Genomic DNA, 9,600 nt, shown 5'->3' on the forward strand with positions numbered 1-9,600 from the left:
TGAGCGTACATGGGAGCATCGTCTGCACTATGGCAATCCACAGCCTGAAGCAATGCTTTCCTGATTTGAAGATTGCAGTGAGTTGAGACTTTTCCGCGGTGCCGCAGCTGAAGACTGAACAAAGAAAGCAAGCGCATCACTAAAGAAAACTTCAGGACGGGAAATGCGCATGCGCATAATGCATGTTTCATGCCTTGCAAGCTTGTAACCAGTGCGTGGCAGACGTCACGGCCTGGTGCGTCATGCGGTAGGCGGAAGGCGAGGCAAGCAATGCAAACGGCTAGTCTGAACGTTGTCGAGACAAACAGGTGATGAAGTGATTGAAGTGCTTGCAAGCAGTCTCTGTGGCACCTATATCCCTACATGCCATTGGCTTTAAAAGTATCAGTGCCGGTACTGCACGTTGTAGCACTGAGAATGCTGCACAGCGGTGAAGGGGACGACCGCGCAGACGCATACAGTAGGACAGCGATTCATGTCTCGTTTGCACTCTCAAGAATCACTCATGCTATTCGATCAACAGCAAAGAAAACGCAAGGTTCACATACGAAAGCTCTGCCACTCGCAGCATTCCGGCATTTCTTTAGCGCTCATGCGTTGAGGCGTTCTTCCGCCCGTGGACCCGGAAGTGTCGATCCTAGCGCAGCATGTGACCCTACGCACGTGCAGGCACCAGTCCGACGACAAACTCTTTCCGCGTTCTGGCACAACTTCTGACGCAAAGGCAGTGAACTGGCTGAAACCCAAACAAGCGTTTCTGCCTGCACTGCGGCAAACACTTCAGTTGCACTCAAATATTTGTGCACCTGCCATGTGGCCTCCTCCATCTTCCAGCATTCCCCACCTGTGGGGCCAAGCCGATGCACGAACGTATTCAGCACAGATTAAAAACGACGTGCTCTGTTCGAGTGATGCAATAACATGACAAGGCTCGCTGTGCATGACGTAGATCCTTCAAAGCAGCTATGTTGCACGTGCGATTCGCATCACTCACCTAGCCGCGTACTTGCGGTCACAATTTGCTGGAAGGATCCCCCCATCAGCGCAAAAACTATACCGCCGAATACATCTATGTCAGGTAGCTTTGGTGTCAAAAATCTTCGCTCCTTAAGGGCCACCAGGCCCGCGCAACAGTGTCCATAGCCTGCAACACAGCCTTCAAATGTGGCTGCTGCCAGTGTTAGTTTGCGCTGCATGTTGTGTCGTCTGCGCCCTCCATCCATATCGCCAAAGCCCAATTTCTTAGTGTGCGTAGCAGAGACCATACAGCAAGCAACTGAAGAGCATTCTATCTCCTAAAGTATTACATGGGTATAAAAGGATACTTCATCGAGCGCACGGCGCTACCACCCAATGCATATGCAAGAGCTCCTGCTGGATTGTCGTAGCTCGCAGACTGGGGCAGACGCTCCCTGCTAGCAAACCGCAAAACCCCTTCATGTGATGACAATAAAGTGTGATCACAGGCATAAACGAAACACAGTAACGAAACATGGCAACATCTATCCAAACGATCTCGGGTGAGGTTGTATGTTGCATGGCTGTGTGGAAAATAGGCATCTTTCTCCGGGACTGGTAGCGTTATCACATAGACAAAGGACAAGGTTGGACGTGAAAGCTGTTAGTCTGCGCCTTGCACGCATAAAGCAATGGACAGCAAATTAAAGCAGCGGGCAGTAGTTTTACTGATATCAACATTGTTTTGCGTTAGTGTTCGCGATGATGCGACTGCACGCCGCAGCTTTGCAAAACAAAAGCTGTATAGCGGCGAAGAAGACAAACGGGTAGACACGTGCACAACAACAGTGCTTTTCGTGAACTATTTGTGCTCCAATGCATTCAACCGGCTGTGTCGCTAAGATGCAACGAAAAGCAAAGGTGAAGACGCGCAAGAGTGTTTCGTCGCTTTAGGCATTATCCTAATTTACAGTCTACTAGCATGCAAAAGTCACGTGTGTCGAAATTTCGCTTTATTCAGTTACTGCTGCACGTTTGTTGGAAATAACGTTGCTGCCTTGCCCTACCGCATTCTGGCACAACTCATGAAGCAATGGAGACGAAGAGATAAACCACCAGCTATACCCCGGCTATCCTTTGTCAGGACAGGCAGTGCGATTCCACACAACCGCTCTAACTTCAGCTATGCGAGCCCTCGTATCTCTCGAAAGCTCCGGCTTTTAAAGAAGAAACGGTGCAAAAGGTCTCCGTGCTACAGATGCGTAGTGCCTTGCAGCACCCACTCAGCGCCAGCACTGCCACGCGTGATTTTCAGGACGTGATGCATTTAAGCAAGCATCAGTGCCTGCATGAGCAGCCTCGCTGCATGCAGTGCACGTTTTTCTCTGAAATTGAATGCCAGGCACTTCCTGGCAATAGCGCTAATTAGTATGCCGAGATTTCTGTATCCAAAATACTGGCGACCGCCATCTCTATTTCTCACGAAGTGCCTGCCATTCGCGCCTGCCTGCACTCAAGCATCCATAATCGTCAAAACAGATGTTTAATCTGACTCCAATCAAAACGCTGCTCAATGCACGGTGCTTTGCACCTCCATTCTTTGTTCCCAACTCTCGTGGTCAAATATCAGATGGCGCATACCCTAATCGAGACACCCCTAAGCGAGCCACCTACGGCATAGTCACACATCAACATTGACCAGTAAATTCGTAGACTCTCCAACGCATCAAGCGCTACCTACTTTCTGCATGCGTGTGTGCGCGAGATGGATCATTGGCGTCCACAGATTGGCCGCTAATATCTGCTCCTTTATTAATATTTTAGATGTAAAAACCTGTAGGACGGCATAGGCATAAGAGAGACACAATAATAGGAAAAATCGATCAGAAGCTGCCCTGGATGCATATATTTTGCATGCGACCGTTTTTGCATTCCTCTACGCAATTTCTAAATTTGCGCAAAGCTAAGTTGCTTTGTCCAGCAAGTGAAGGCACAAAAATGTTCTGATATGTTTCAAGGCAGAGCAAAATGCAAAGAACTGACAAAGTCTTTGCCAGCATTCCCACCACTGTGAAAATGTCACTGCCTTCAATTTCATAGCGTCACTTTTGCATGTCGAAGCACTGATGACGCTGCATAGCAGTGAAGACGGCAAACAAATACAAACATTAGCCAGATTAAGCTTCATGCCTTCCTTGTGCTTCCACGCATTAAATCCGCCGTTTTCCAAGGAGATTGGAAACGACAAGAAAGCATATACAAGCACAAACCTGCACCTTGTTTTTTCGTAATGTGCACGCCTCATGACTTTTGCCCTTTGCAACACACAAGCCCTTGGCATCCCCGCAAAACATCTAACGCAACGAACGTGCACGCGGCACGCCAACAATATCCCTCGTCCCAACTTTCAACGGGACCAACGCTTTCATTGCACACCAAGATTCCTACGTCGCTTGCGCGCCATCGCAACTGCTCTGCATCTTCATGGAGCATGCGCGCCTTCGCATCTGCGGCGATTCCCAATAGCCGCAACATAGTAGAGTGATGCTCCACAAAAGCACAGAGCACAGCGCTCTTCCTTTTCTCCTGCTCACGGCAAAGCCTCCGTCCACAATTCCTGCACCTCACAACTCATGTTGTTGCAGTTGTATTTACTTGCATACGCGCATTCATCAGCTGCGACAGGGACGTTCAGTCTCGCTGCGCCCAGGGATGTTCTCGCTGTGCCGCAGCACTTGTCTTGCGTTCACTGTCGTCTACCCACAGCACCAAGGGCACATCCATAGTTACCCAACGCCAGAACTAGACAAATAGACAAAAACGTATCGTGCGATTTCGCATGCGCTGCAACGCGCTTCTGCGCACGGGCTTACTGAAATCTCTAAGTCACTGTATGATCAAAACCAGACGCCTCCACAACGAGATTAACTATCTGCAAGTAGGTTTCTTAACGCCTTTCAAAAAAATTTTGTATCTCACGAACTGGCAACCCACAAGCACGTGGAGCGCAATTGTCTCGAAACGTCAAATATTCCGCAGCAGCTCGCCGAAAAGAGATCCCGTAGTTGCTTGCTGCAACAAAACGTCTTCATGAATCTAACTTAGAGAACGTAGTGTGTAGTAGACGCCTGAGTGCAGACGCCCAATATCGTTAGCTGAACGCTTGGAAACGAGACGCAGAACTCATCTTGGGTAGGCTCAATCGGCCTAACTACGGAGCCTTTGTCCTCGAATAGAGCCCTATACCACGCAAGTTAGTGGCACAAGCAAGTTGTTGGCCTGTTGATTACAAGCACCACGACGTCGCTACAGGCTGGCATTTGCCAGCCACAAAATTTTAAAATCGCACATTTCCACTATCAGTTTAATAGACGAATGATCTAATGCGAAGCGAAAGGCGCACAAGCTGGCAAAGCAGACATTTTACTATTGTGCTTGTGACTGCAGGGTTCCTTCGGGTTGAGATGTATCGGGCGTGCTAGAAAGGCGAACACTGCCACAAGTACACACAAAGTGCAAATTTTCTACAGGTACGTCAGACGATAGGAAAGGGCACTTCAGATGCTGGGTTGGCAAAGAAGCGCACGATTTTCGACACTGCAGTGTATCTTGAACACAACAACATGAAGCATATCTTTGATAACAAACGTCGCGCGCACAGCACGCCTACGATTGTTGTTAAGGGCATTGATATTGCACTGCTCACCCACGCGCGCAGATCAAGACCTGCGAAAACGACAGACGAGACACACAGATGGAATAACGGAAACACCGCTCCGTACCCAGCATTGCCTCATGCCCATAATAAAATGACCAGACTAGAAAAGCAAAGCTGAACACAAACAGAGATACGACGGGAACAGTACGTAGCGATAAGCCATGGTTGCACGGGCAGGTATTTTGCCAGACCCACATCCTGAAGGAACCGTTTACGGATTTAATTCGTCAGTTAAAAATGGTTTAGAGTTAGCGAACAGGCGTTCAGAGGTTCGCAAGCGCACAGCTAACACTGGTAACCGTTTGCAGTCCGGCAAACGCAATTTCATGTATCTTTATATCCACTATGAACGGTCAAGATATGCGACACGTGAACAAGTATGTATTTAAAGTATAGACAATGCATTTCAGTGAGGCAAAGGGGAAATGGCGTGTGCGAAGTGAACCTGTTTTCTGCTTTCTAGGGGCTCCCAAACTGCCACCGTAAGCGGCGTTGACCGATAGGTCACTACGTCGCCTCTGCATATCAATGTGAACGAAATGTGTCGTCAAGGGTGCATCACTTCACAAAGAAACCGCGTCAGCATTTTCTTCAAAACATACAAAATGTCTGACATGTGTCTTAAGCAAACGGCTGCACAACGTCTCTGTTCCGCTCCATGCGGCATCGTGTCAAAGCCGTGCGTCATCGTTTTCCCGCTTACCATCTGACACTCACATATTCTGGGAAAAAGGATTTTGTTTTTGAAGTGCTAGATGCTTGTATATGCTCATAAAAATTTGCAAGGCGTGAGTAAGGGTAAAGCTTTGCTTTGCAGGCTTTGTACAATCGCCGTCAACTGTAGGGGAGATGATCTCCATGGGCAGCTTCAATCGTTTTTGGCTCTGCACCGACTTCTATGACTACGTAGAAGAACAGCATCTTCATTGCCACGATATATTGCACCACGGCCTTGCTGAGTGCTCAAAGGTGGTTATGCATTTAGTTACACGGATAATGCAGGCTCAGCAGGGAGTTGTAACGCGTCGCTTGGCGCAGAAGCCGATGCTTCAGACCGATGCCAGGAGTAGCTGTGAAGCGAGATCCTGATGGCTAGCTTCTACCGGCGTTCAGCGTACTGCCTACACGTTGAAGCAATTTGAGCTTGTTCATTGTTTCATTCTAGAAGTCTAGAAATTAATGGGTGTCTCAAAAACACTAAGTGGCCTGTTCTATTTTGGTGTGTTCCCAGTATGGGCCCGTTCACTGGAAAAGACATCCTGTCTAATATTGCGCTAGCACGAAATAGGACCGGTCGCTAATGCATCTTCGCGTGGACGCCCTGACATGATTAATTGCTTAAATGAATCTCCAAACCTTTAATTCCGTTGCCTTTTCGTTCAAGAGCATCAACAAGTGTTTGCTTGGTAGAACAAGCCTGCGCAAATTTGATTGAATCGTGCAACTATTGCAACTGGTATCAAGGCGGCACGATGGCAGACACTTTAGTTTGACATATCGCGCCGTGGCAACAAGACATCAATACAATTTAAAACGGAACCCTCTTCTCGCATTTCTGTTGCCTCTTCTTCATGCGCACGAAACAGGCCTGCACTTAGTGGGGTCCATCCGCTGTACAGACATAAAAACAACTTCAACGACCTGGCATCATCACATGAGTTAAAGCCCATGAGCTTGTTCTTCATGTGTACGCTTAAACATTCGATGAAGTATGAAGTATGCGCCCTGCAGTTGTGAACGCACTGCCTGCATACGGGTGCACAAACTAGGCGGGAAAAGCGCCAAAAGTTCATCAACGGATATCACAGCTTTGTCTCTAGAGATACAGAACGAAGGCGGCGCTGCATGTCATCCAGGAAATGGAGGAGGCGGCATCTAATTTCGCGCACCGTTTGGTGCAGTCACGCACGGAGACCGCGTCGCAGACAATGGATGTGCGCGCTGAAGCAGAACCGTATGGCTGGTGCTTTGTTGCATTGTGGAAGTGAGGGCTACGGGCAGGAATATTACCTCGTACAGAAAGAGGCCAGGACTACAGCGTACACATGTATAAAAGAGGTGTCGCGTTTGACTGTGAAACTGTACTCGCACTGCGTGAAATAACTCCAGTCGCACACGCGCTCTAGCTGTTTTGCAAGCGCTAGCATCTCCTGACGCTGATGCATTACGCCGAACAAGCGGGAAACTCGGTGTCACTGGCTTGAACAAGACATGGTTTTGCTCCGTCTTTTCAAGTCCCCAGTGTCAAGAAATGTGCGGACGCCTGTAGCCAAGGAAGGAATCTCTGTCTGCAGCGGCAGAGCTGAATTTAATGCATACGAAAGCGAATGAATATGATCAAGCACGAGTGCAATGATTACTGTACCGGATTCGCAGTTGTTTGGGTTGAAGGCATATCATGAGTATGAGGATTGGATTCCTCTCATTCGTGCTGTGTTTATGGCAGCTGGAACGGATTTGCGTAGAAAGCTAAAGAATATCTAAACGTCTTCGTTACCATGGAAAAGTAGCGCAGTGCTCTCCCTGTCTGTCCACAAGATTATAGCGCACGGTTTCGCATGTGACGCCGTAAATGAAAGGGCGAGCTGGGTCTCAAAAGCCTTCTGTGGATTTTCAAAGTGCCGGTAGACAGCTAGGTAGCAGTGCATGCTGTAATTGCACATCTGACCCGGCATTCAGCAATCATACCAAAACTGCACTGGCGTCGCCTCAACCACATAAGGTGACCCCGGGTTTTGACACGGATGCGCTTACGAGATGTCGTGAGGTTTGGTTTCATTGCGGGCGCATACTCACTTTTGTGTATGCTGTACCTGACGAGACGCAGGTTACAATCGCCTCTAAAATTGATATTTTGTGTGGCCATGATGAGTCTCTACTTCAACTGGGACACATCAAGACGCGTCATCCATCCAATCAAAGTTCGTTTTAGTAAATTGCTTGCGCTTTTTATGCAGTCTATGCCATGAATAGTCATTGGACGACCGTAGTCCATTTGGTGTGTCCTAAGTTTTGCAGTGCAGGGCTGTTCTTGTTTCTCTGAAGGCCTTGATGCCTGTACATTAATTGCCGTACACTCTGGACGTTTAGGCGATCAATTTTTAGCTCCAATTGCTGCAACTCGCTTCATTGTATACGTATCGTATCTAGCCCGTGCATGGAAGAATGAGCAACTGACAACTTTCTGGTTAATTCCACCCTGGTCACCAACAGGTCCACTTATCGCCTAGATTTGCTGCTGCGAAACGAATTTCATGACAATTGTGTGTTGTGCCCGTGCATTTTGGCAACATAGGATGATATTTCTACTGGAGACTCGGTGCACATATTAGGGCTACGTCTAGTGGAACGTGCCAGGTTTTCTTTTGCAGAGCCTAGGAAATATACTTCACGGACGTCCTTAGGGCAATTCCTTTCAGAGATATCCTTGCCCACTGCAACCGAGAACCGCCAACATCGCAATAAAATTATCCTCGATAGCGTTCTCTTCAACTTGCTAAATGTCCGCCTTATCCGCGCCGCATTCTATAATGGGCACAGCCTACCCAGTCAGCATTGCAAACTCAAAAACTGAGGAACATTGGCGCAACTGAATGTCCAGATCAACACACTCCCTGTTGAAACGGGAACTTCGAATCCCTCCCAGAACATGCTTGCACACCGGACCCGGACATACACAGTGACGTCAGGGACTAATGAAATCACTGCTTACAATGAAACAATGAACTTACAGGCAAGCAAGACATAACACAATCACCACAGTCAGGGTCGGACTCCCCCCACCGCGTGGACCTTCCCTGTACACTGTGCCACGTACAGTCTTCGCCAAGGCATATCAGCAAGTGCCTTCTCAGCTTCCACCTCATTGCATTCCTACAAAGCTAGCACAGACGGTTTTGCTCAGGTGCTGCGTAAAGCACCAGATGTTCCACAAACATCTAGTTGGCGCCAGCGCGTCGGTGTAGGGAGACTGAGAACCACTTCACACGAATCACCCAGAAGGACTTGTGCGCCACAAACGCAGCGCAGCGCGAAAATCATCGAGGCGGTGAGCCGACGTACGCGCTAATGGTGAGAATTCGCCGCCAACCCTAGTTCTCCGCGCTTGCTCTAAAGCTACAGAAGAACGTCGAAGTCCTCCTGCATCTAGTGCATCTCGTGTATCACCTTCGCGTCACGGGCTGCTGCTGGTGTTTCTCCACTGCCCTCACGCGCCCAAAGGCTTCCACAGACGCGAGGCCAACCAAGCAGAGAGGCAGTCCACCACACAAAGCTGCCTCGAGATCCACCAAAACGGACAGCTCCTAAAGAACGTGACTTCTCAACAGACCCACACACACAAACCCACAGCATAACGCAGCCGCCAACATCGCGATTAAAGCCATCCTCGATAGCTTTCAATTTAAATCGCCCAATGTCCACATTCGCTTCACCACATCCATTAATACGCACAAGCTTTCCAGGCAGCATGGCAAACTCAAAAACTGAAAAAAGCTGCTGCGACTGCTTGTTCAGCTCAACACCTTACACAGTGACGTTAGAGATTAATGACTGCTTACAATGAAACTATGAACTTACAGGCGAGAAAGACGGACATAACACTATCACCACAGTCACGCTCGCACGTCCCCAACTCCATCGACCTTCCCTGTACACTGTGCACCCTGCCACGTACAGTCTTCGCCAAAGCATATCAGCAAGTCCCTTCTCACCTTCCACCTCATTGCATTCCTACAAAGCCAGCACAGACGGTTTCGCCCAGGTGCTGCTTAAAGCGTCAGCTGTTCTACAAACATCTAGTTGGCGCCAGCGCGTCGGTGTAGGGAGACTGAGAATCACTTCACACGAATCACCCAGAAGGACTTGTGCGCCACGGAACGCAAAGCAGCGCGAAAACCTTCGACGCGGTGAGCCGACGTACGCGA

Source organism: Eimeria tenella, genomic scaffold (assembly GCF_000499545.2).
Source record: "Eimeria tenella Houghton genomic scaffold, Eth_scaff84, whole genome shotgun sequence".
Lineage (NCBI taxonomy): Eukaryota > Apicomplexa > Conoidasida > Eucoccidiorida > Eimeriidae > Eimeria > Eimeria tenella.